This window comes from Delphinapterus leucas, chromosome 1, assembly GCF_059928025.1.
Source record: "Delphinapterus leucas isolate spDelLeu-1000000601 "Yukka" chromosome 1, BTC_Dleu_Yukka2, whole genome shotgun sequence".
Lineage (NCBI taxonomy): Eukaryota > Metazoa > Chordata > Mammalia > Artiodactyla > Monodontidae > Delphinapterus > Delphinapterus leucas.
Window position 1 is genome coordinate 92,529,416 of NC_143129.1, and position 26,727 is coordinate 92,556,142.

The 26,727-nt window shown below is 35.3% G+C and overlaps 1 protein-coding gene across 3 annotated transcripts in view; it reads right to left on the reverse strand.

The window, feature by feature from the left end:
- Positions 1–26,727, reverse strand: part of RAP1A (RAP1A, member of RAS oncogene family) — a 73,818-nt gene that overhangs the window by 32,884 nt on the left and 14,207 nt on the right. Inside the window, exon 1 of one of the 3 annotated variants that reach the window (XM_022584078.2) lies at positions 1,488–1,508. The exons of the other annotated variants lie outside the window; for them this stretch is intronic. The gene's annotated coding sequence lies outside the window, so the exon portion shown is untranslated. Of the gene's footprint in view, positions 1–1,487; positions 1,509–26,727 lie in introns of those variants that run through there. 3 annotated transcript variants of the gene reach the window in all.

Genomic DNA, 26,727 nt, shown 5'->3' on the forward strand with positions numbered 1-26,727 from the left:
AAATTCTCAATTATAAACTCCTCAAATATTATTTTTACTTGACTTTTCTTCACATCTATATTCTGCTTTGATAACTGGTAGATCTTCTCATGCTCTTCCTGTATTAGTTAAGACTAATACAAGACTAGGCTGATGCAATAAGAGACTCTACAATTGCCTGAACAAAATTCAAGGTATTTTTCTCTCCCACACGACAGTAGAATGGGACAGTCCAGGGCTGGTTTGGCAGCTTAGCAGTCTGAGAGAGCTAAGCTCTTACATCTTGTTGCTGCTCTGTCATCCTTATAGTATTGCCCTCTTCTGCCTAGCTAAAAATAGTTCATCACTGTGTCCACATTCCAGTCTAAGGGAAGGAAGGAGGAGGTGGGAAATGGAGTATCTCATTCCTCTTATAGGCATAAACCGTAAGGCTTAAAACCTATGCACACATAACTTCCACTTGCATCCAAATTGCTGAAACTTTGACACAGAGTCAAATCTCACTATCAGAAAGGCAGTGAAATGGAAGCTGTAGCTGGATAGCAAAGCATCCAACTAATACAGTTATTGCTTAAAAGGAGAAAGAAATCAAGGAAATCTAGCAATTTCTGCCCCAATTTTCTAATTCTCATTTCTTCTCTTACATGTTATCCATCTGTGTCTCTTTATTTTGGTTAATTAATTTTTCAGGTCATCTTCCAGCTCATGAATTCTAATCTATTGTTAAACCTATCTATTGAATTAAAAAAATTTTATTTATATTTTTCATTTCCAGAAGTTCTTTTATTATTTTGTCAAAGCTATTGGTAATTGTTCATAATCTCATTCTGTTTCTCACAGCATTATAGTGAAATGTTTAAAAGCCTGAACTTATGATCCATACTGCCTGACTAGAATCCTGCTCTACCACTTACTAACCTCTGTCTACAACTTGTCCTCCTAAATGCTGAATATTGGGAATGCCTCTATTAAATAGAAGACGGGAGACTATCACATTATCCAAAAGTATTCCTTACTCTGTGCCTTTGAGCAGGACATGTGCTCCATGAGTTGTAAAAGAAAAAAAAAAGTAAGCACGTATTCTTTTTTAGCAACAGAGTAAATCATCAAAAACTACATCAAAGCAGACTGCTTTTTATATGTAGTACAATCTACTTAGTAAGATGAATATTCTTTAGCAATCTTTATCATCACAAGCAAATAAAACATTTGTAAACCATGAAGAAAATTTTATAGGCTGTGACTAATACTTTCTATGTTGACAAAAATTTTTTTTTCCTTAAAAGGCTTACTAAATTAATAAGTTTACTAATTTACGCAAAGTATATCAATTCTAGAATCCTGATGGATACATTTCCATAAAAAGAGGTATTTAACTTTATCCCCTTAAGGGCACTGCCACATAAATTATATAATCATAATTTTAAAATTTAAGACTAACACTAAAGCAAGCCATAGCTAATGAAAAAGTATGAATCTAAAATAATTTCTAAAGCAAAACAGCATACCTGTCACAAATTTCTGAAATCTTTATTCTTAAAGACTACTTCACTTCTTATAACCAACTGAAATGCTGAGATCCTTCCTGGAAGGAAAAGTAAAATGATGTGACCAATAGCAACTAACCTCTATATAGCATTTTATCATGTACAAAGCTCTTTCCTTTATATTTTTTAGTTCACCAAAGTCAAAACTGTATATGATTTCCCCCACTATAAAGATAAGGAAACCATCCAAGGTCTAACTTGAGTTAAATGACTTAGGGGCAAAGTAACTAGGCAGCTATACTCAAACCTATCCTGATATTAAATGCCATTCTCTTTCAATGTATTACGCTTTGTTACATAACAATAACAAAGAATATTAATAGCATACATTTACTGAGAGCTTACCACATGCCAGGTACTGCTGTGAGAAATCCTCACAAAAATCTTATGAGGTAGGTACTAGCAATTTGCCCAAACCACACATCTAGGAAGAGAATCCACAATTCAAACTTTGGCAGCCTGGTTCCTGAGTCCACACTCTAACATGCTAACTTGCCTCTACTCATATATGTGCATAGAAACTTGAATACACATAGAATACCTTTGGAAGGAAACTGAGGAATGAGGGGACAAGGAAAGAAGGGAGATTTTTCACCGTATGCCTTACATATATTTCTTGAAGGTCAGGCAGAGGAAGGGGAGTGGGGTAGGAGTATTACAGACATGGAATTCCATGGAAAAAATGCACAGATTCAAGAGAATGAAAAGTCTAATTAAAAAAAAACTATTACGAAAAAGTCTAGGTGGCTTGAGCATTTACAGTGAAAGCTTGGGGGAAAGGTAGGGGGAAAGGAATGAGTACAGATGTGGTTTAAACAGTAAGCAGGCTAGCAAGCTACCAAAGTCCCTGTATGACAGCCAAAGAACTTGAAACTTTCCTATCAGAGGAGGAAAGTCACCTAAGGTTTTTGAATAGATAATTTGAGGGGAAAAAAAAGAAAAAAACCCACAAACTTTTATGAGAACTGTGGATGTAGGAACAAAGGGAATGAGAAACTGGAGCAGGGAGTCCAGTTAGGAGGGCAAGGAATGGGGCTTGGGACTTGAGACATAGAGAGGGTTAGTCTTAAAGTAAGGGACATAGTTCAGCAACTTTGCTGTGAACACCAAGTGAGATAATGCATACACAGCTCTTAGCACAGTGCCTGTATAAAAAACAACTACTACTACTATCACTGCTTTACTACTGTAACTACAGTGTTACTGGTATCAATATTTTGAGAAGAATTGTGGAAAGGTAATGTAAGACAAGAGTGGATAGTACTGTCAGATTAGGAACCCCAAATCAGGAGGCAGCATAATAAAATTTATTTATTCTGAACCTTATTGAATTGAAGGGTCATCAGTTCTTTGAAAATGTAAACACATAGGGAGAAGTGGAGACCGAGGAACCCAAACTAACAACCCCTGATCGAAAGGAACCCCTGGCGTACCTGGATCCCTGTGTGAGCCTGAGCAAGTTATTTGTTAATATGTAATTTCCTTATTAACGAAACAAAGCTGGATTAAGATACCTCACTGGTTCCTGATAATTAAATATACATATTTTAGGTACCTATAAAATGCTTAAAACATGGGAGAAGTTAAATGCTTTCCCCTCCTAAAGTGAAAACAGGATCAATATTTTGGTTTGATGAAAACACTGCCACATTAGAAAACTACTGCTAGGACCCTAGTTTATTAACCTGTTTGCTTTACGAACTTCAAATCTATCTTAGCATGGCCAGATAGTCATGAGTTTCTGATTCTCAAAAACTCTGAAGGTTCCCGTTGCCAGAGGTTACTGGCTTTGTGAAAAGAAATAATACAGGCATAGACACCTTTGTCTTTAAAATATCCTGTTCAGGACAATCTTAGTTCTAATCAAGTTCTTAATATTTGAGATGAGAGGAGGTCAGAAAAACGTAATAAGAAAATTATTTAAAGCTTGCTTTCATAAGACAAATCAATTTGATCAGGTCTAAAAATTGGCCATTAAATGAGAATTAAACTTAATCAGGGATCTTGGACTCTGTGCCTAATGCTAAGAAATATACCAAAAAAAACACGTGACTATTGATTTATAGAATTTCTAGGATTTATTTTCAAGAAGAGTAACACTGGGTGAGAGATTTTTATTTTCTCATAATGGAACTAAATGGAGATTCTATAAATGGGAGATCTTAATTTAGCAATTAAGAGTTATGAATTGCTGACCACATATGTTTATAAATGGATTTCTTGATAAGAATCAGTTCCAAACATTCTTTTTTGGATGGACATCAACCCCCCCCAGTAGACTAAGCTATCTAAGTTTATACCTAGATCACTGCAATAGCCTCTCATTGGGTCCCTTCACATCTAATTCCCCTCACCCCCCCAATCTTTTTCCCATAGTGAAGCTAGAATGATCTTTATAAAAATACTTATTTAATCATGATAGTGACCCTCTTCCCAAATCCCTCCAGTTAAGATACTTCAGTGATTTGCCACTACCCTTAAGGATAAAGCCAAAAAATGTTAACATGGCCTACAAGAGTCTGCACAGTTTGGTCCCTAATTCCCACTCTAGCTTCATTTCACAATGTTCTCCCTCTCGCTCTCAATGCTCCAGCCAAACTGCCTTTATTCCATTTTCTCCACTGTGCCATACTCTCTCCTGCCAGACACAGGTCAGTTGGTAAAGTGTTCTGGAGAAAAATAAAGCAGGAAAGGGGGTATAGGGAGTTCAAAGGGCAGGAAGATTTGTAGTTTGAAACAAAGTGATGCCCAAGTAAAGACCTAAAGGCAATGGTAAGTAAGAGAACAGAGTCATGCAGACATCTAAAGGAAATCGAAAAACCTTGAGATGTCTAGTGACTTCTATAAAGAGAAAGGATGGCACCCTAATTGGAGGGAAGTAATGAGATGATTAGTAGGAGGTAAGGTAAGTGATGAAACAGACAGCTTAAAGATGGCTTTTAGGTCATAGTAAGGACTTTGGCTTTTACTTGGTATGAGATGGGAACTCACTGAACAGTTCTGATCAAAGGATGACAAGTTCCCACTGAACTTTTAGACAGATCTCTCTAGCTGTCGTGTGGTGAAAGGAAGAGGAGGTCAAGGCCAGAGGCAGGGAGAACTATTTGAAGGCAAATGAAACCCAAAAGATGGCAATATGGACCAAAGCAGTAGCAGTGGAAGTAGTAAGAATTAGTTATCTTCCGGATATATTTAAAGATAGGGCCAAAAGGAGTGAAGAGTTGGGAGAAAAAAGGCTACTAAATAATAAACAGAAGACAGATGCCAAACAGAGAACACTGAGCAGGATAAATACCAAAAAATCTACACCTAGGAATATATTCAAACTGCAGAAAATCAAAGACAAATATTGAAAGAAGCCGGAGGGGGAAAAAAAACACCCAACTTCTAGAGGGGCAAGAATGAGAATTACCTGAGACTTCTCTTCAGAAATTACACAAAAATAAGAGAATGAAGTGAAATATTTAACTGTTGAAAGAAAAAACCCCACCACGCTACAATTCTGCAAATCCAGCAAAGTTAGCCTTCAGATGACAGAGAAATACAGACTTTCTCAAACAAAAATTCAGTGGAATTTGTTGCCACAGATCTGCTCTGCAAGAAATATTAGAAGAAGTTCTTTAAAAGAAGGGAAATGATTTAAGTCAGAAACTTGGACCTAAATATGAATATATGAAGGTAAAATAAAATCTTTTATTTTTCTTATTCTTAATTGATCTAACAGACAACAATTTTAAATAATAGCAATAATGTATTAGATGATTATAGTTCATGGATAAGTAAAATGAATGACAGCACATTATAAGGGATTTTAGGAATTGGAAACTGTTATAAAGTATTTGTATTATCTGTGAAGTGGTATAGTGTTATATGACACTGGGCTTGGATTAGTGGTAAATGTATATTTCAAATTCAAGTGCAACCACTAAAAAAAAAAAGTATAATTGATATGGTAAGAGAAAAGAAAAAATGAAATAATATAAAATGCTCAGTTAAAACCAGAAGGTAGCAGAAAAAGAGTAGAAGACAAAAAGGAAACAAGGGCAATGAACAGAAAACAGTAACACCTATGGGAGCTATTAATCCAACTACATTAAAAATCGCTAGTCAAAAATCAACTCTAAATACACCAATTAAAAGAAAGAGACTGTCAGAGTGGATCAAGAAACACACTTTGGGGACTTCCCTGGTGGCGCAGTGGTTAAGAATCCACCTGCCAACGCAGGGGACACGGGTTCGATCCCTGGTCTGGGAAGATCCCACATGCCGCAGAGCAACTAAGCCCATGTGCCACAATTACTGAGCCTGCGCTCTAGAGCCCGGCTCTAGAACAACAAGAAAACAGATGAACAACAAGGAAAAACGGATGAATCTACCATTATACCCAGAGACTCCAACACCCCTCTATCAGTAATTGATAGATACAGCAGGCAGAAAATCAGAAAGGACATAGCTGAACTGAATACCACCAATCAGTTGGACCTAACTGATACTTTTACAATATTTCATGAATAACAACAAAATATATATTATTTTTAAGGGCATATGGAACATTTAAAAAGATAGACCATAATCTGGACTATAAATAAGTCTCAGTAAATTTAAAGAAATTTAAATCATACGAGTATGTTTTCTGATCACGCCGGAATCAATAATAGAAAGACATCAAGAAAATCCCCAAGTATCTGGAAACTATAATAACATACCTCTAAATAATCCTTGATTCAAGGAAAAAAATCAAAAGGGGAGTTACTATTTTCAATAGAATGAAAATAAACACACCATATCAAAATTTGTAGAATAAGAGCCCAGAAATAAACCTTTTCATAAATGGTAAAATGATTTCTGACAAGGGTATTAACACCATTCAATGAGGAAAGGGCAGTCTTTTCAACATATGTTATTGGGAAAACTGGTTATTCACATGCAAAAGAATTAAGCTGGACCCTGACCTTACGCTATATACAAAAATTAATTCAAAATGGATCAAAGACATAAACGTAAGAGCAAAACTATAGAACTCTTAGAAGAAAACACAGGGAAAAGTTTCGTGACATTGGATTTGGCAATGATTTCTTGGATATTACATAAAAAGTACAGGCAACAAAAGCAAAAATAGATGAACTGGACTACATCAAAATTTAAAACTTCTGTGCATCAAAGGACACAACCAATGGTGTAAAATGGCAACAGATGGAATGTGAGAAAATATTTGTAAATCATATATCTGATAAGGGGTTAATATTCAGAATAAAGAACTGTTAAACCTCAACAACAACAACAAAAAACCCCCAAACAAAATGAGCAAAGGACTTGAATAGACACTTCTCCAAAGAAGATACACGAATGGCCAATAAGCACATGAAAAGATACTCGACATCACTAATCATTAGGGAAATGTAAATCAAAACCACAATGAAATACCACTTTACATCCATTAGGATGGCTATTAACAAAAGAAAACAAAACAAAACAAATTTAGAAACCAGAAATAACAAGTGTTGGTGAGGACGTGGAAAAATTAGAACCTTTGTGCACTGCTGGTGGGAATGTGGAAAAACGTATGGCAATTCCTCAAAAAAATTAAAAATACGATTACCATATAATCTAGCAATTCCACTTCTGGGCATATACCCAAGAGAGCTGAAAGCAGGGATTCAAACACATATTTGTAGTACATCCATGTTCACAGCAGCATTATTCACAATAGGCCAAAAGTGGAAGCAACCCAAGTGTCCATCAACAGATGAATGGGTAAACAAAGTGTAAGTATGTACATACAATGGAATATTATTCAGCTTTAAATGGAAACTGCGATACCTGCTACAACAAGCATCAACTTCGAGGACATAATAAGTGAAATAAGCCAGTCACAAAAGGACAAATACTGTATGATTCCACATTCATGAAGTACCTACAGTAGTTAATAATTAAATTCATAGACAGAAAGTAGAATGGTGGTTGCCAGGGGCGGGGAGATTGGGAGTTAGTGTTTAACAGGTATGGAGTTTCAGTTTGGGAAGATGAAAAAAAATTCTGGAGATGGATGGTGTTAACAGTTTCACAAAAATGTAAATGTACTTAATGCCACTAAACTGTACACTTAAAAATGGTTACAATGGTAAGTTTTATGTGTATTTTATCACAAGTTTTAAAATAATGTAATTCACCATACTAACTTAAAGTAAATCATAGGCAGAGGTGCCAGCAAAGGAAGACCAGACGCAGCAGCCAGTTAGGTAAGGGTAAAACCAAATATGTGGTTTCTTGGAACAAAGAGAAGAAGACAATTCAAAGAAAAGGAAGTGATTAACGCTGCTGACAAGTCAAGTAAGATAAAGACTGAGAACTGACCACTGGAGGTCACTGGAGACTTGATGAATTCATTTCAGTGGAATAACCTAGGTCCAAAAGACTGAGCGGGTTCAAGAAAGACTGAGAGATGACAAACTGGAAATAGCATTAGACAATTTTTTCTGAGGAGTTTACTTAAAGAATAGAAAAATGGGGTGGTCACTAAGACAAGGCAAAGAGGATTTGGGTTCAAAAGGAGTTTTCTTTATACTATTTCCACAGCAGGTAGAAGTTCAGTACATCAAACATTCAAGAGCTACTTAGTAAATCTTTGTCCACAATGAACTATTCTCAAGACTAGGTTTACTGCTTGACACTAGAGGGCACAGGGCTGCAATTTTGAATCCTTCTTCCCTCCACCTCCCAAACATTCGTTATCTCATCATCTTTTTCCAAGGTCACTGAAATTTTTAATAACTCTTTATCAAATAATATTGCAATAAGTGTACAATAATTTAACTATCTTTTTGTTGGATATGTCCAAACATTCTGTTATAATAGATAACCCTGCAATGAATCTGTGCATACATTTTAATCCAGAATTATTATTTTTTCTTTGGGTTACATTTTCAGATGGATCATTACTAGATTTAAGGTTAGGAACTTTTTGAAGGTTCTTCATGGAGATTAATAGTTTTATCAATTTACATTCCCATATCAAGAATATGTGGGTCTCGGGAATTCCCTGGTGGTCCAGTGGTTAGGACTCGGAGCTTCCACTGCAGGGGGTATGGATGGGTTCAATCCCTGGTCGGGGAACTAAGATCCCACATGGTCGAAAAAAGAAAAAAAGAGGGGCGTCCCTGGTGGCGCAGTGGTTGAGAGTCCGCCTGCCGATGCAACGGACACGGGTTCGTGCCCCGGTCTGGGAAGATCCCACATGCCGTGGAGCGGCTGGGCCCGTGAGCCATGGCTGCTGAGCCTGCACGTCTGGAGCTTGTGCTCCGCAACGGGAGAGGCCACAACAGTGAGAGGCCCGCGTACCGCAAAAAAAAAAAAAAAAAAAAAAAAAAAAGAATATGTTGGGTCCCATTTTACCACATCCCTAATAACAGAGTTTCAACTTAAATTTGCTTATTACAATTTAAATGTTCTTATTTTGTTAATCATGTCATCAGAGGTGTATTACCCTGCTTTAGTTTAAATTTCTTTGATTAACTGATGAGGTTAAACTGTTTTCCAAATACTTGTCAGTCACATCTTCTTTCTTTTGTGAACTGCCTATTCTGTTCTCATTTGTTTTGAAAAAAGTTATTTTTCCTATCTATCAGTCTAGTATGTTTATTAATTAAGGACAGTCACCCTTGTGATTACTGCAAGTTTTCCCTGCAGGTGTTACTTACTTTTAATTGTTTATTTTATCATATTCAAGTGAATTTTTGTTAATTATGTTAAATCTGTATTTTCCTTTGTCATTTTCCCTTTTCATAATTTGGTTTATAACTACTAAGGAGTGGCTATCAGCAGATTGAAGCAAAAGACTTGGTTTAGGAATTAAAGTTCTGTTGTAAGGAAGTTAGAAAGTTTCTTGCGCTATTAATATCTGGTTTACTATCTAGTCACCATTTAAATGAAGGTTTATAAATGTATGAGCAATACATAAGTAAGTATATAATAAAATCTGGTAAAAGCAACTAGAAAAATGGTACTTGAATCTAGAACACCTGTAATTAGGTGCTGGCTCTACCACTTATCAGCTACAAGACTTTGGACTTCTTAACCTCATTCAACTCTCATGATCTATAAATAACAGTATTTTTGAGGGCTTACTATGTGCCAAGCATGACTCTAGGAATTTTACTTTTGTCACTTATTTAAATACAACTCTATGATATTATAATTACCACTTTACACAAGAGAAAACATATAACCTAGAGAGGTTAAATAACTCATCAAAATTCAAACACAATTAGTAAACGGCAGAACCAGGATTTGAATCTAGGCTTTCTGACTCCAGTGCCTCCATCCCCGCTCCTAATCACTCTATTATATGGCCTCTTTCATATTTAAAATGGGAATGATACCATTTATCTCATAGGTGTGGTGAGAGGATTAAATGAGGCAATACACATGAATGAATTTTATAGTGTAAAGTGGCAAGCATAAGGAACAGTTATTATCAAAGATTTTTGTTCTGAATATCAACAAAAAAATCAGATAGATACTTTGTATGACTTAATAAAACAAAAGAGATGATGGCAAATTCTTCAACATATATACTGGGAACTAAAATCCTTACGGTAACCTGTTAAAAGTACCATGGAGACAGCCCTTAGGCTTTTGCTTTCTGGCTGGAAAAAAAAAGTCTGTCTCAGGCTAGAAGAATATACAATTTATTCCATGAAAATGACAGCACAAAGAATGATCCCAAATCAGTTAAATATGCACGTTTAGAAGCCCCATGAAAACAAGAGACTCAGTTTGTCTTTTTCCCTCTTAGTCTAGCCACTTCTTCCTCTTCTGTGTAACACAAATATCTTGGTTTATACCCCTTACGGTGTTATGCCATACCCACTTCCTCTTTTTCTATCCAAATCCTCCAAGCTCTTCAGGGTGCATTTCAATCCCCAACTTCAAAGTTATATCCATTAACTCATGCCTGTAGCCTTCTTTACCTGACCTCTCATTACTTCTTTTATAAAAACTACTTAGTCTCTGGTTACATTTTCTTTTGTTGAGATATAATTCACATACCATAAAATTTACTATTTTAAAGTATATAATTCAGTGGTTTAAATTACATTCACAAGGTTGTACAACAATCACCACTATCTAATTCCAGAACATTTTTACCACTCTAAAAAGAAACCCCTATATCCATTAGCAGTCACTTTCCCATTTCCCCCTCCCCCTAGCCTTTGGGCAACCACTAATCTACTTTCTGTCTCTATAGATTTGACTATTCTAGTTATATCTATAAATGAAGTAACAGAATATGTGACCTTTTGTGTCTGGCTTCTTTCACTTATAATGTTTTTCAAGGTTCATCCATGTTGTAGCATGTACCAGTACTCCATTTCTTTTTAAGGCTGAATATTACACTATATGGCTATACCACATTTTGTTTATCCATTCAATGGATATTTGACTTGTTTTCACTTTTTGGCTATTATGACCAATAATGTTATGAACATACTGCACAAGTTTTAATTGTGAACCTGTTTACAATTCTCTTGGGTGTATACCTAGAAGGGAATTGCTTGGGTCATATGGTAACTCTATGTTTAACTTACTGAGGAACTGCCAAACTGTTTTCTACAGTGGCTGTACCATTTTACATTCTCACCACATCCTTGTCAACAGTTGCTATCGCCCGTTTTTTGATTACAGCTACCCTAGTGGGTGTGAAATGGTATCTCACTGTGGTTTTGATTTGCATCCCCTAATGTCTCTGGTTATATTTTATTTTATGTGACATATTCCTCTAATTCATCGTCACCAAGCTTTTTCTGTAAAGGGCCAGACAGTAATGTTTTATGCTTTGAGGGCCAGGGATGGTCTATGTTACATATTCTCCTCTGGTTTTTGTTTGTTTTTTAAACAACAAAAGCAAAAGCCATTCTTAGCTTGAGGGCCAAACAAAAATGGGCCTCAGACTATAGTTTGGCAACCTCTACTCAGATTGTTTCGTAATTAGCCTGGCGTTCCCTATCAATGTCAACTTCGTTGAAAGCAAGGGAAGGACTATTTTATGTTCCTTCACAGTGATATGCACAGAGCCCATAAATACAAAAGCAGAGGTTTTAAAAATACTTGAACTGAACGTCTTGCACAAAGAATGTCCCCAATTAAAAAAATACATATGCATCTTCCCATAGGTATTTACACAATATAAATAAAGCATACTAGTTTTTAAAATGAGTACTAAAAGTAAAACATAATTTTTCTTTTGAAATTGGGCAGCTTGACTATGAATATCCTAAGAATCAGAGAAAAAAATTTTTATAAATGCCCTTTGAATCAAAATTATATTTAGAGGCAATTAACTTTCTAGCACCAAATGTATTTTAAGGGCATACTTTTGACTCAACTACCTCTAAATCCTAAAGCTACAAATAACATTAAAGTTATACTAATATACTATGGCAGAACTTGATATCTGTTCCTCTAACTTGATTACTGGCCAAAAAACAAACGAGCAAACAAACCAAAACAAAACAAAAGGTATATACTTCTGGCAAATGTGAAAATCCGGTAATTTCAACAATTTGAGTTTTATATTCTGGAAATTATAAGTTGATCTCAAAGAAGGAATTGATTCTACATAGAAACTCTCAGACACAGAATGAAAACTAAAGTATCAGAGAGCAGACAACTAGCTATTTATCTCTGGAAGTCACTGAACTTCTTCCAAGTACAGATTTCTCATCTTTAAAAGTAGGAGTGATTCCATCTGTCCTACCTTTTCCACAGAATTGTGACGATCAAATGAGACAAAGTTTATAAAATTTTATAAAAAGCACCCTACAAATAATATGACTCATATACTGTTAGAAGAATTCTAAGCCAAAACCAAGTTTTCACTACTGAAATAAGCATAAACAAGAGTTCTCTGGGTCTTTAGAGGTATAACAAGTATTTTTCCTAATCGTCCAAATGACATCAATGAATACTATGGTCATTCTTTTTTTTAAGTCTTTCTAAAAGAAGAATGGAAATCAGCACAAACTGGTCTTACAATCTGAATGGCACAAAGGTTAACCAAGTGCGTAAAAGCATTCAGACCAGTTCCCCAGGTCTTAGGAATCTAAGACAACATTCATTCTTTTGCATCTTTAGCTTATTCTAGCTAAAAGGAATAGTGTACTAAATATTCCTTTAAATACCAAGCTGCCTGCTAAAAATTCAATGGGAACCAAACAGTAACCTCAAAGGTGAAGCCAGAATCAGCAGTAAAGTTTTGATCAGCAGAAAAGAAGGAATAATAAAGCAATGATAATATATAATATTCCATGCTAAGTACTTTATACAGACCATACCATTTGATTTTTATGACCATAAAGTAGGGCTACTATTATTATTCATATTATAGCTAAAGAAAGTGAGGCTAAGAAAAATATTTTACCAAAGCTCACAGTAATCTGCATAGCAGGGATTAGAATTCAGACAACCTGACTCTAGCGCCCACATTCTTAACCTAAAGTAAGATAAACTGTGTTTAACAGACTTCATTTTCTATAGCAAAAGCAAACCAAAAACGAAATCCAAGAAAAAGGCAAAACTTCCAAATGTGTGCTTGAACTCATTTTCTTTCCATATCCAAGTACTCAAAATTGATAAAAAGTAGTTAATGACCAAAAGACCACATAACAAAATAAGGTGATGGGTGAAGGGTTGAGATAACATATTCTACACATACTCATTCTAACATTGGCTTCTAATTTTTTTAAGTCCAAAATTAAGCCTTGTTTCAGTAGGTTTTGTCCCTCACAATGGCTGAATTCTTTTAAGAAAGCCCATTCCAATGACTTTAAATCTGTAGTCACTGTGGTTGAAAATGCACTAGATTACTTGCTACAGAGGAGGAGTACATTAAATATTTGAAATTCTGTTGGCAGAAATGATCACCAGGAAATATTTGTAACCCAAGTCCACCCACTTTCCATCAGCATAACCAACTAACTTTACCTCCACTTTCCCTAAGCCCATTTTTACTTCTATGTACATCATGTAAGGTCTGGTACACAATGAGGTTACATGTTTGCAGAAACCAATATATTATGAGTCTCCTTGAAAATGCAATTCTGATCAAAATTTTTTAAGTTATTAATTCTGATCAATTTTTTTAAAGTCATATCTGAATGATTTTTATTTTTCTTTTATCTAAAGAACATAGTATGGGGGGGAAAAAAAAACCCAAATCTTGCATCTGACATCAGTATGTTGAAGGGCAATGATGAAGGGTCACAAACATGGAAACATTTAAGGATATTAAAAGAGTTGCCAAAGAAATAACATTTAATAAAATAAAATTACAAAAACAAAATGTAGGGGTATGGGAACAATCTTTAAATTGTCAAAAAAAGAAATATTTCCATTATATATGATAAAATTTCTAAGCAACCACACACACAAAATACCACAAGAGAAATTATATCACAGCTGAACAGTGATTTTGCTATATATACCTGAAAATATAATGATTATACAGCAATTTCTATGTAGAATTAGTTCTAGACACCTAGTATACCAGCAATTTTCACTGAACAATAGAATTCTCAATACAGTACAGACTAAAAGACTAATAATGTTATCTACAACATCCGTACACATTCACATTGATAAGGAGAAATTTCTCAGTATCTAGACCTACCTTAATCCTTTGTCATATATGAAAGTGTCAGAACATATACAAGTCGTGAAATTTGAAAAATTCTACATACAAATAAATCACCAACTCCTAACACTGTGTTTGAGTCTAATACTTTGGGACTCACATGATTCTCAAGGGTCTTCAAAAATGAATTACTACAATTTTTTGTTGTTATAGTATAATAAAAAAAACAATTTAAATAACTTCATATTAGTTAAAAGATATCAATCAATAAGAAATAAGTATTAAAATTCTCTCTACAAGCATATAAAGGGCTAACTTTGAGGCCTATCTCTGGACTAAGCTTGTTACCTGGGAGACAGTATTTACCGTCAAATCAAAAACTACCTGAATACGGAGACACCTTAAGTATTACTAAAGCCTTGAGGGGCAGGGTTCAAAGGGAGACACTACAATTAAATATCTATAATTAAATTTTCCAGAAGTTACAATCTTAGATCTAGAGCCCTGTTTCTAACAATGCCTTTCACTGGCTGGAAGCGAATAATTTAAATATTAGCCTGAATCAATCTGTAAGGCACACCAAGCAGAGCAAACCTCAAACTTACCTCACTATCTAGATTGATACAGAAAAAAAACAATACTACAATGGTCGCTAATGCCACAAATACCTATTATGTTTATCTGCTAAAAATGAGACAATGAAAGATAAAGGAAGATAAAGCCAGTTACCCAAATTTAACAAGAAAAAAATACTATAATCCCATTTCTCAAAGTGTTGGCTTGATTAACTTATCAATTATATAGTCTGTAGGTAACAAAAACTGTTGGAAAAAGCCAAACACTTTTCAAAAAAGCAAACTGGTTCTGTGTTGAGAAGATGCTCCACTCTAAGGGGTGCATTCATTTTTTAATTCTATAAGTCTACATTTGCTGAAATTTATTTACAAATTAGGCACCAAGTTAAAAAAAAAAAAAAAAGGAAATATCATGGAGAACTTAAAAGACAGAGAGACACATGCTGTCTTTCCAAATTAGAAAAAACCACCTCTAGCTCTAACTGGCAGAGCTCCCCTACTAAGTAGGCAGAAGTATACTAGTGGATACAAACAGACAAAAATGAAAAAGTCTGCCAAGTTAATGTTATGAGAGGAAAGAGAAAGAGTAGAAAAAATCTGGTCATTTACTAGGGTTCTGTCAAAACTAGGTGGTGGAGCATACAAAAGGAAACAGAGAGGCTGACTTTTACAAGAATATCTTACTATTAGCACACAAAAATGGAGCAAAAACTATTGTGCAGTCCAAATATGACTCATGAAAAAAGCTACTCATCATTAAGAATTATTGGTAACTGTCTAAATAAATATCCTTTTTTTCAATACCTGGCCTGGTATAATCATATGTGCATGTGCGTGTGTGTGTGTGTGTGTGTGTGTGTTTTGAGGAAACCCCCACAGCATTTTTTCCACTTCACTGAAACTTCTGACACTGTGATCCCTTCGTCATCTCACACACTATCATCTTTCCTTCCCTCCTAAACATGGATTCCAAGGGTGATCATCAGTGTAACTTAATAGCAGCTAAGCACAGACTTTGAACCTAAGTTCCTGGGTTTGAAGTCCAGCTCTGACACTTGCACTGTCATATCAGGAATAGTAGCTAAGCACAGACTTTGAACCTGTGAACACTGTCATATCAGGTAATGTCTTAACCTCTCTGTGCCTCAGTTTCATCACGGGGAAAACAGTGCCTACTTCACAGGGTTATTCTGAGTAAACGAGTTAGCATCTTTAAAGCAAACTTGTAACTGAGCCTAGCACAGAGTAAGGACTCTAGAAGCGTTTGCTCTTTACCATCATCACCATTTTTGTCTGAGTTATTCTTTGCCCAGCACCCTCTGTGTCATGTATTCCTCTTTCCCCCCAAATCAGCCGGTAACATCAACCATGAATGAATCTTAAAATCTCTCTTCATTGCTGGAGAAAATACCATCATGTAAGCGATGTCACTACTACAAATTTCTGATATGAAATCTCACCTGGGCCCTCAGTACCGCATATCAATCCTTTTACCAATCTCTGCTCTACTTCCTCTCTCATTCCCTCCCCTCACTGATAAACTTACCAAGTCCAGTCACTATCAAGTCCCACTCAGTGGATAAAGTTGTCCCTCCTCACATTTAAGGTTATTTTTGCATGTCTAGTATCCCTTCCTCCTCTTTTTGGTTATCCTGACACCCTGTGGGGAAAAAGCCTGTTTCCCGCACAGTAGTTTTGGTGGGAACGTCAATCAAAGTATTCCACCCCCGACTAGGCAAGGGAGATTTCGTACCAAGGGATGTCGAGGGATGCCAATTAGGCTGAATTTCTTATGATGCTGAATCTCGAGCACAATGATGTGAAGATGGAAAATGGTTAGAGCTGATTCATTCTGACTGTGGTACACTACTGAAGACACTGTTGTTCGTTGCTGCTACCTAGGTCCTGATCCCTGCAAACTGTCCTGGTTCTTCTTGGGGTTTCCTGAGGCCTGCATACTTTTTTCTTACGTAAATTCTGTTATTCAACATCCATCATATAAATATCTTTTTTTCTGCTTAAATTAACCATTTCAGCCACTTGTTCATCCTTTTATTGGAAAAGTATTTATTGAACTATGTGATGGTTAGCTGTATGTGTCAACCTGGTTAGGCTATAGTAGCCAGTTATTCAAACAAACACTAATCTAGGTGCTGCTGTGAAGGTATGGTGCTGCTGTGAAGGTATTATGTAACTGTTGTTAACATCAAGTAAAGGAGATTACTAATAATGTGAGGAGGCCTCCTTTAACCAACTGAAAGCCCGTAAGGGCAAAAATGGGGTTTCACTAAAGAAGAAATTCCGTCGTGAGAATTTCTGCCAAAGCTTCCAGCTGGTCTGCCCTATAGATTTGGACTTGCCAGCCCCCACAACCATAGACGCCAGTTCCTTGAAATAAACCTCTTTATTTTTACACACACACACAAAATGTATGTGTATATGTATAATGCGTGTGTGCGCACGCACACGTTGTAATCCTACTGGTCTGTTTCTCTGGAGAAACCTGACTAATACAAACATCTGCTGTATACTGGTGCTGAGAACAAGACAAAGTCTGTTTCTGTTGCTTGCAACCAAAGAAAGCCCAGTACAGTTATATATGTCACTGTTTGAGAAAGAGAGTCCACAAAGATTTCACTGTTTGACACATGCGCTAATAGTTTAAGATCAAAGCTGTGAGTAGAATTTTTAAATTCTAAACCTACTGGCAATAAAACTAATTTTCTAGATTCCTCCAAAGTACAGGGAAATTAAAGAATGATGGCATCCTTAAGAAAGAAAGGGTGTCTAAAACAGCTGTCAGAATGTTCAGGTTCCTTTACTCTAGTTCAGGGATCAGGAAACTATGACCCATAGGCCAAATCCAGTCCACTGCCTGCTTTTGTGTGGCCTATAAACTAAGAATGTTTTTCAAATTCTTAAATAATTTTTTTTAAATCAAAAGAAAAACAGTACTTTGTGATATGTGAAAATTATATGAAATTCAAATTTCAGTGTTCATAAATAAAGTGGACACAGCCATGCACATCTGTTTACATATGGTCTATGGCTGCTTTTGCCCTACAACAGTAGAACTGAATATTGCAACACAGACAACATGACCCTAAAAACCTAAAATATTTATCATCTGTCTCTTTAGAGAAAAGTTTGCTGACCCCAATCTAGTTTATCAAAGAAAAGCATTAACCTATCTTCAGGAGGAATGGGTAACAGAAGGGAGGAAATGTTAGAAAGGAGGATACAAGAAAAGGAATAAATTAATTGTAGCTATTATTCTTTGAATCCTCACCATGTATGTACAAAACACTGTTTGGAGCACTTTACACATATTAATATTTTTAATCCTTACAACATTCTTATGAGGTGGAGACCATTATCTTGATTTTATAGATGAGGCAGAGAGGCTAAAACAAACCTGCCCAAGTGCAACAGACATAAATTACAGAACCAGGATTACAACCCAGGCTGTTTGCCTAGACTGTTTGCCTCTAGCATCTGTGTGGTTAACCACAACATTATACTGCTTTATCACTCATCTTCTTGTCTATCTAATCTGCACAGCATTAATGATGTTGGTTTTCCTTAAAGTATTACAAACTTTGTAGATGAACCAACAATGGAATAAATGAAGAAGTTTGTGGCAGTGTATTCCTCAGAGAACTTGAGGGATGACAAAGACCTATGCCTATCTTCCTGCTTGAAGACAGAAAACTCAGGAAGATGCCCCACTGGATTCAATCAGTGCCTCCCCCAAACCACACTTGAACTCAGAAGCTCAGGCAAGCTTCAATATGAAGGCTAAGATAAAGCACGTTCTCCTTCCACATGTCTTGCCTCATCATGATCAATTAAATAAGAATCTGGATGGTGGAGCTGTGATGTGGATATTTCTTAAAACTCCTCAGTTAATTCTAATATACAGCCAATCCTGGGTTGAGACCTACCACAGTATATTTCTCTCCTTTCAAGGAGAGTGTGATCAAAAGAAAAGAATACAGGTGAGGGGAGGGGCAAAGGTAGAGATGGGGAAATTTGACAAACTTATCTTCCAAGAATGGAATTTTCATTTAGTACCACAGCATGCTAGTAAAGTGCATTTCTAGTCTTCATGTCTCAACTCTACATCTAAAAACTTAAAAAAAAAAGGCAGGTATAAAAACAAAACTAAATATGTTTACATATACAGGTATATATGTTTACACAAGAAATTTCTGTAAGATACATAGCGAACTGATAACTATTATTTTTGCCTTATCTGTATTTTTTACTCAATCTGTATTTTTGTCACATGTATTTCTTTTTATAATGTATTACTTGTTTAATTAAAAATAATTAATTTTTTAAAAACAGTATGGCTAAAAGGATGTTCAAGGATTACTTTAATTATACTTTGAATACCAAAATAATTACGTAAAGAGCTAGTAAAAATTACTTGATACCTTCCTAGAAAGCAGTTTACTTTTTGTCAGAGCGCAAGACATAAAATCTCCCCAACCTTTATGTGCAGCAGAGATGTATATTCTAACAAATCTATTAAAGAACCTTTTCTACCAGATTACTATTACTAACTGAAGTTTTACTGGTACTAATCAAAATACTTAAACATGAGGGGAAATATTTTAAATAATAAAAAATAAAATGGAAATATTTCAAAGTTTTACAAACACAAATGTCTATTATACATTCTAGTTTTTATAATCATTTATAATGATCTCACATTATGTTTAGCTAAAATCAAATATCCTCCTTATATGGACAATTCATTTAAATGAATCTGAAGTTTTTAATATGGCTTCAGGCTTCAGAAAAGAAAGTAGGCAATGGGGGTGGTTAAGATAGTATCCAAGCAATCACACAGGCTCAGGCAAATGTGTAAGTCATAGTGAGGTAATGCTCAAGCATGGCTTGTCATTTGCTTGCTACTGTGATTCTGAGTAAAAGATTCAGCTCCGTGTACATTAACAAAGTGTTTAAGTTAAAGTTTGCACCAAAGAATAAAATCTCAAACCTGGTTAAACGGTAAGCCTCAAGAGACAAAAATCACATTTGAGATGTCAATTTTTTAAACATAACTCGCAAGAAAGACCATACCACAAGGGAAGATGGTTGGTTTTTCACTTGGCTAGATGAAGAACCATGACCCAAAGCAATGTGAGCCTCTGTAATGAGCCTAAGCTAGCTGTGGTAACAACTCAACTCCAAGAGAGTCTACTCTTAGAAAACAGTCCTGTCCGAATTGCCTAGGTACTGAATATCATTTATTCTATTTATTATGATTAGTTTTTAACCTGGGTGAACATAGTATTCTCAGGAGAGATTTTTCATTACAAAGGTAAACTAAGTCTTCCAGAACACTAAGAGCATTTGAAAGTCTCACTCAAAAGTGTGTCTTAGGGAGTTCCCTGGCGATCCAGTGGTTAGACCCCATGCTTTCACTGCCAAGGGCACAGGTTCAATCCCTGGTCCAGGAACTAAGATCTCACAAGCCATGCAGTACAGCCAAAAACAAATAAATAAATACATAAATAAAATTAAAAAACAAAAGTGTCTTAAGAAAAAAGTTAGGTCATAGATAGAATCATAGTAAGTAGGGTCAGAATCAACATTTAAAGATTTTAGTAATGGTGTGAGCAGTTAAGTTTAAATTTAAAGGAGACACTGTCTCAGAAAAAAATTAGTGCCTTAAAAAAAAAAGCCTAGGGGCTTCCCTGGTGGCGCAGTGGTTGAGAGTCCGCCTGCCGATGCAGGGGACATGGGTTCGCGCCCCGGTCCGGGAGGATCCCACATGTCGCGGAGTGGCTGGACCTGTGAGCTATGGCCGCTGAACCTGCACATCTGGAGCCTGTGCTCCGCAACGGGAGAGGCCACAGCAGTGAGAGGCCCGCGTACCACAAAAAAAAAAAAAAAAAAAAAAAGCCTAAAAACACTTCTACTTTGAAAACCAAAGCATAGGGGCTTCCCTGGTGGCGCAGTGGTTAAGAATCTGCCTGCCAATGCAGGGGACACGGGTTCAAGCCCTGGTCCGGAAAGATCTCACATGCTGCGGAGCAACTAAGCCCGTGCACCACAACTACTGAGCCCGCGTGCCACAACTACTGAAGCCTGCATGCCTAGAGCCCATGCTCCACAACAAGAGAAGCCATCGCAATGAGAAGCCCACGCGCCACAAGGAAGAGTAGCCCCCACTTGCCGCAACTAAAGAAATCCCGCGTGCAGCAACAAAGACCCAACACAGCCAAAAATAAATAAATAAAATAAATTTATTAAAAACAAAGAAAACCAAAGCATAATTCTTCTGCAACGTTTAATAGATCTATTCTCATATATTTTGAACTTTATGAACTCTAAACCTCAGAAAAATGTATGAATAACTCTGAAGACAATAATATAAAGGAACTCTGTAAAAATAAGCAGAAAAAGCATATTATGAGATATCTAAAATAAATACATTACCAAAAATGTACAAAGAGAGAGAGAATACATCTCCTTTTAAAAGGAATAAAAGTTAGATAGCAAAGAGTATATATTCAAGATACTTCAATCAAAAAACCAAAGATTAAAAGGCATACTGGACAGAAATGTTGTGGTTCCAAGTATTTCCATAGAACTCACAGCTCAACAACTTGTCTACTTTGCAACTCAGAGGTACTTTTAGAGTTCTGAATTACTGCCAGGCACTTAAAGTTCTCAAGCCTAAAAATGTCAATCCTCAAAAATTTGTATTATTCCAATCTAGTTAAAATACATATATCAATACTTGTGTCTTAAAAAAACAAAGAAACAAAATCTAGCCAAACTTAAACTGTAACTTGTAATCTGAAAAATATACAAAAGCACATCTGCCTACTTAACAGAACTTTTTCTATTTCCAGATATAAAAGTACAACACTATAAAGTACAGTAATGAAAATCTAGTACCAACATCAGAGTAGGCATGTAAAGGAATGAAAAAGAAGTGAAAGTCTAAAAAGAGACTCAAGCATATAATGCAACTCCAATTCTTAAGTGACCTGGCAATTCCACCATAAATGGGAATTTATGATACAGAAAAACACAAGCAAACAAAGATGTATGCCAAAAACAAAAAGAAAAAAAACCCAGGAAACAAAAGGCCCTCCAATAAAAGAATGGATAAATGTACATCAGTTCAGAACACTGCTAAAAAGAAATGGGTTAAATTACATATAGTGATATGAAAAGACGACCAAAATGCCTCGGGCAAAAAAGCAATTTGCCATAGTTCAAGTTCAGTCTATTATTCTTTTTTAAAAGAAAGATAGGGACTTCCCTGGTGGTCTAGTGGTTGGGACTCTGTGCTTCCAATGCAGGGGGCGCAGGTTCAATCCCTGGTGGGGGAACCAGGATCCCAATCGTGGTGTGGTGCAGCCAAAAATAAATACATTTTTAAAAATAAAATAAATTTTAAAAAAAGATAGATACAGGTTTATAAAACTACTTACGTTAGAATATACACAGGAAAACGCTGGACAAATATTCACATTAATAGTGGTTGTCCTTGGGGAAAGGGACTTTCGATAATTTATACATATCGAAATACTAAGATATTCAGAATAAAATAATTCTGCTTCTTGGAATTCATCCTAAGGAAATAATTTAGAATGCCTGGAAAAATTCAACTACAATGATATTCATAGCAGAGCTTTTATAATAAAAAATTGAGGGACTTCCCTGGTGGCACAGTAGTTAAGACTGCGCTCCAGATGCAGGGGGCCCAGGTTCGATCCCTGGCCAGGGAACTAGATCCCACATGCCACAACTAAGGAGCTCATGTGCCACAACTAAGGAGCCCTCGAGCCTTAACTAAGGAGCCCACCTGTCGCAACTAAGACCTGGTGCAACCAAAAAAAAAAAAAAAAAATTGAAAACTATAGGGAATAATTTTTAAAAATGACTGCAAATTCACATAACAGAATACACCTATTGATATTATTTATCCATTAGATATAATATAAAATATATTCATTTTCACAAAAAATTCACAATATTTTTTTAAAGGGAGCATGAACTATTATGCATCCAATCTCATTTTCTGAAGGAAAATAGATAGATATGCACTGAAAACCACTGGGCAAGAAGTATACCAAAATGTTAACAGACTGGGAGGTAAAACTAAGAGTGTTTTTTCTTTTAGCTTATTGTATTCATTCTCAACAGGGGCAATATTGCTCCTAAGGAGGTAAAAAAATCTTAACTCTTTTAGTGTACAAAGCACAGATTAATGTACAATAAATAAACAAATATACAGGATAATACCTGTGGTATTAAAATTTCATTAGGGGGACGATTAGAAAAATATATATATAAAGACTGGAGTGAGAGGAGCAAGTGATAATAATAAAAAGGCTGAGAAACACTGCCTCATTGGTACTCTCATTTTTTCTACAATGAACTTGGTATTACTTGGGTCTGAATAAGTAATACATGCACATTGAACTACTTAAAGTTAAGACATAACATTAATTTTCATTATTAAATATAAAGTTTATTCCTATAGTCCTAAGGCTTTAAAAATACAATACAGATTTAAAAAACAATAATACTAAAATGAAAACATAGAGTAAGAAATTGAAAAAGTACTGCATCAGAATTATCTGGGATCCACTGGCAGAGTTAACTACAGATTCCTTGGCCCTACTGCAGATAATAAAATCAACATATCTATGGATGGGACTAGTAGCTTTTATTAAATGAGGCACACTTATATCATCATACCACTCCATGGAAATATGAAATCCAGACAGATATATATTTTAATCTGGTCTAAGAAATTTTTTAAATTATGTACTTAAGTGATAAAAATAAAAATAACCTAAAAGCCCGGAAATCTAGGAATTCCTGCTAACTTCCTCCTTTTCCTTTAAGGAACCTGGAGATTCAAATTTCTTCACAAACTATCAAACACACCCTATTATCCATTATTTCTACTGGGTACAAGGCACTGTGAAGAATATAAAAGAAATAAGCAAAATTCATAAATTTTGCCACTAAAATAAACTCACTTCAGTTATATCTGCAAAATCCAGTATTAACTACTGGCCTTCTCAGGGCATCATTCACAAAGAAACACAAGTTTTTAATCCCATGATGAAAATTAAACAAGTAGGGAACAAAAGTCACTGTTAGGTAGTAATAACTGGGATGCTGTCAGCTACATTCAATTTGCTAGTTAATAAACGTGTTTGGCATGTCAGCCTTGAAATATGCAAGATTCAAAATTCTGCCTACCCCAAATTACAAACCTCCCATGTTAAAGACTCTGGGTTTAAAATGTTAAACCACAAATGCCAAGATTTACTGTGTACATAAATAATGAATCTACCTAAGTGTACAGGTAGTAGTCCCACTTAACTAAAAGGGAATACACTGGGTTAGTCAAAATGGATACAAAGGATTAAGACGGTGCTTCAGTTCCTAGTGATCTTCTCCAGTTTCTTATAGACATCGATGCCAACTTTTGGTGGTAGTAATAATAGCGGCAGCAATGATATTTAAGTGCTTTTTGTATGCCAGGCATACTTATTCAATCCTCAAACATGTCTTTTTCCATTTTACAGATGAAAACAACTGGGAAATAAAGAGGTGAAGTAACAGCTGGTAGATACTATATACAAACTTTCATAGTGTTTTGCCTGCTGACCACAAATACAGTATCAAATAACCAAATATTCAATGTGAGATTTGGCATATCATTTATATAAATACATTTATATCTTGTAATTAAACAATTATCTATAAAACAGTATACAAATGAATGTAACTGAGGCAAACCTGAGTTAGAAGAATCAAAAGTTTTCCAAGTCATCATATCAATAGTACACTTTTCCCATTTCTCTCACTTGCTACACCAAGAAAAGGAACTTAATTTTGCTTGTTTTTGTTTTAAAGTACAGATTTTGTCATTATATATAATTCCATCTCAGGAATGCATTTGTTTAATTCATCTGTAAAGCCTTTAACTCATTTTATCCCCAAAGAATCTTCATCTGTAAAAGCTTTATTAAATTTAATTTCATATTCTATAATGAACTCACCTTAGAACCTTCATTTTCTAATTATAAAATATATATATGAACAGTGTATAAAATTCAGAAAAAAGTTTAAATTTAAAAAGGAAAATAAAAATCACCTGTAATCCCAACTTCACGATAACAACTTTGATCCTACTGATGTTTCCTTTTTGCCTATATTCTACATATGAATAGAAACTTGTAAAAAATAAGAATTGAAATCATACTATATAAACATTGTTAATCAACTTTTTCTCTCTTAACAATAGAGCATTTCTTTAAATGGTGCAGACAAAAGCAATTACATGATTGATTTTCTACAAAACACTTTGGCTTATAGGACTAAAAAAAATAGTTTCTTATACTGTGAAAATTAACCACAAGGTGGAGAGAGGATGGTTGGTCCTTCATATAGAGCCATCTCTCTTTTGCAAGTATTTGAATGCTTTAAAAAAAAAATCATTGAAAAATTTTACTGATTAAATAGGCATTCTCTTTGTACTACTAAAAAACTTCACATGTCCATCTTCAGCACATCAACACACAGAAGACATTAAATACGTGGCTATGGAAATGTTATAGCTGCAAAAGATCAAAAATGTGACAATTCACTATAGACACAAGCTCAACCCAGTACCGCTGAACCTAAGCAGAGCCAGTTTGGAACACCACAAAGCAATGATTCTTTATGCCCAGTATTAAGGCCTCCTGCTTACATACACACACAAGCAGATGGCACTGAGTGGTGACACAATCTCAAGCTTGTTCTACTGATGACAGTAGTACAAGTCTAAAGCATAATGGAAATAAGAGAATGACTACATCACCTAAAACCCTCCTACCCATAGTTTCAACTGTACTTGAGTTATAATGCTGTCATATTTTAAAGTAAAAATTATGACATTTGACTACTAGTGAGAAGTTACCAAACATTTATTTAAAATTCAAAAGAATGTCTTACAATGGAGTTTGTCCCAAGTGTGAAACTCAATATTCAAAAGGCACAGGAACTTTCTTTTAAGTTCCAGACTTATCATCTGGATGTAAAAGACACAACATCAAAATAACCTAATATCTGAAGATCTAAACAAATAAAGGTGGGTCTGAAGACATAAGATTCACCTTCCAACTGACTTGCCCATGGTTTTTCTTAAATTAATCTAATATTCTTAAATAATTAAATTTATAAAAGTGTCACTTACATCAACTTTTAGATATACACATCAACAGGGCAAATTGATACTTGTACTTTATATGCAAAACAATTTTCTGAAGCGTGAAAATCTCATGCCAGGGGGTTACGTATGTCATTACTAAACTGATTATATGATTAGAACAAAGCGCAGCAGCATACAACAGGTGAGCAGTTGAAAGCTGTCACACAGAAATCTAGCCCCCAAAACCCCAAAAAACAAAAAAAGCGCTTTGAGGATACCAAGAACCAAATATCACCTGAAGTTATCTTTTATAGACCCGTCATATTATAACCTTAGTCTCAGACAGCTAGAGACAAATTTAAAAATATGTTCCTTCTTCACAAAAACAACGCTCTTCATTCTGTCTAGGTTTATTGTACTTTGAACACAAATCAACAAGACAGATCCCATCCTTCATGAAGTAGTGATACTGCCACAAATGATGAGATTCATCATATCCTGTCAGAAGGTCCCTGTAGGCCACCATATCTAACCTAAAGTGTTCTTTCTACCCTTCAATGTTATTTATCTCCTTTTAGCCCTCATTTCATCAATTTCATTTCTCTTTTGGTGAAGATAAATTTCTTTTCACAGTCTAGCATAGCAACTTCCACGTGTTATCCATTTCCTTATGGTAAATCCTGTATTATAATCCCTTCCCTTTTGCAACCTTCCACTAAAATAGTTTCTTTCAATCTCTCGATTATCTGCATCTATTTTCATCTCTTAGGTATCCATTCATATTAAGTATTCATTTAAAAGTACTCTAAA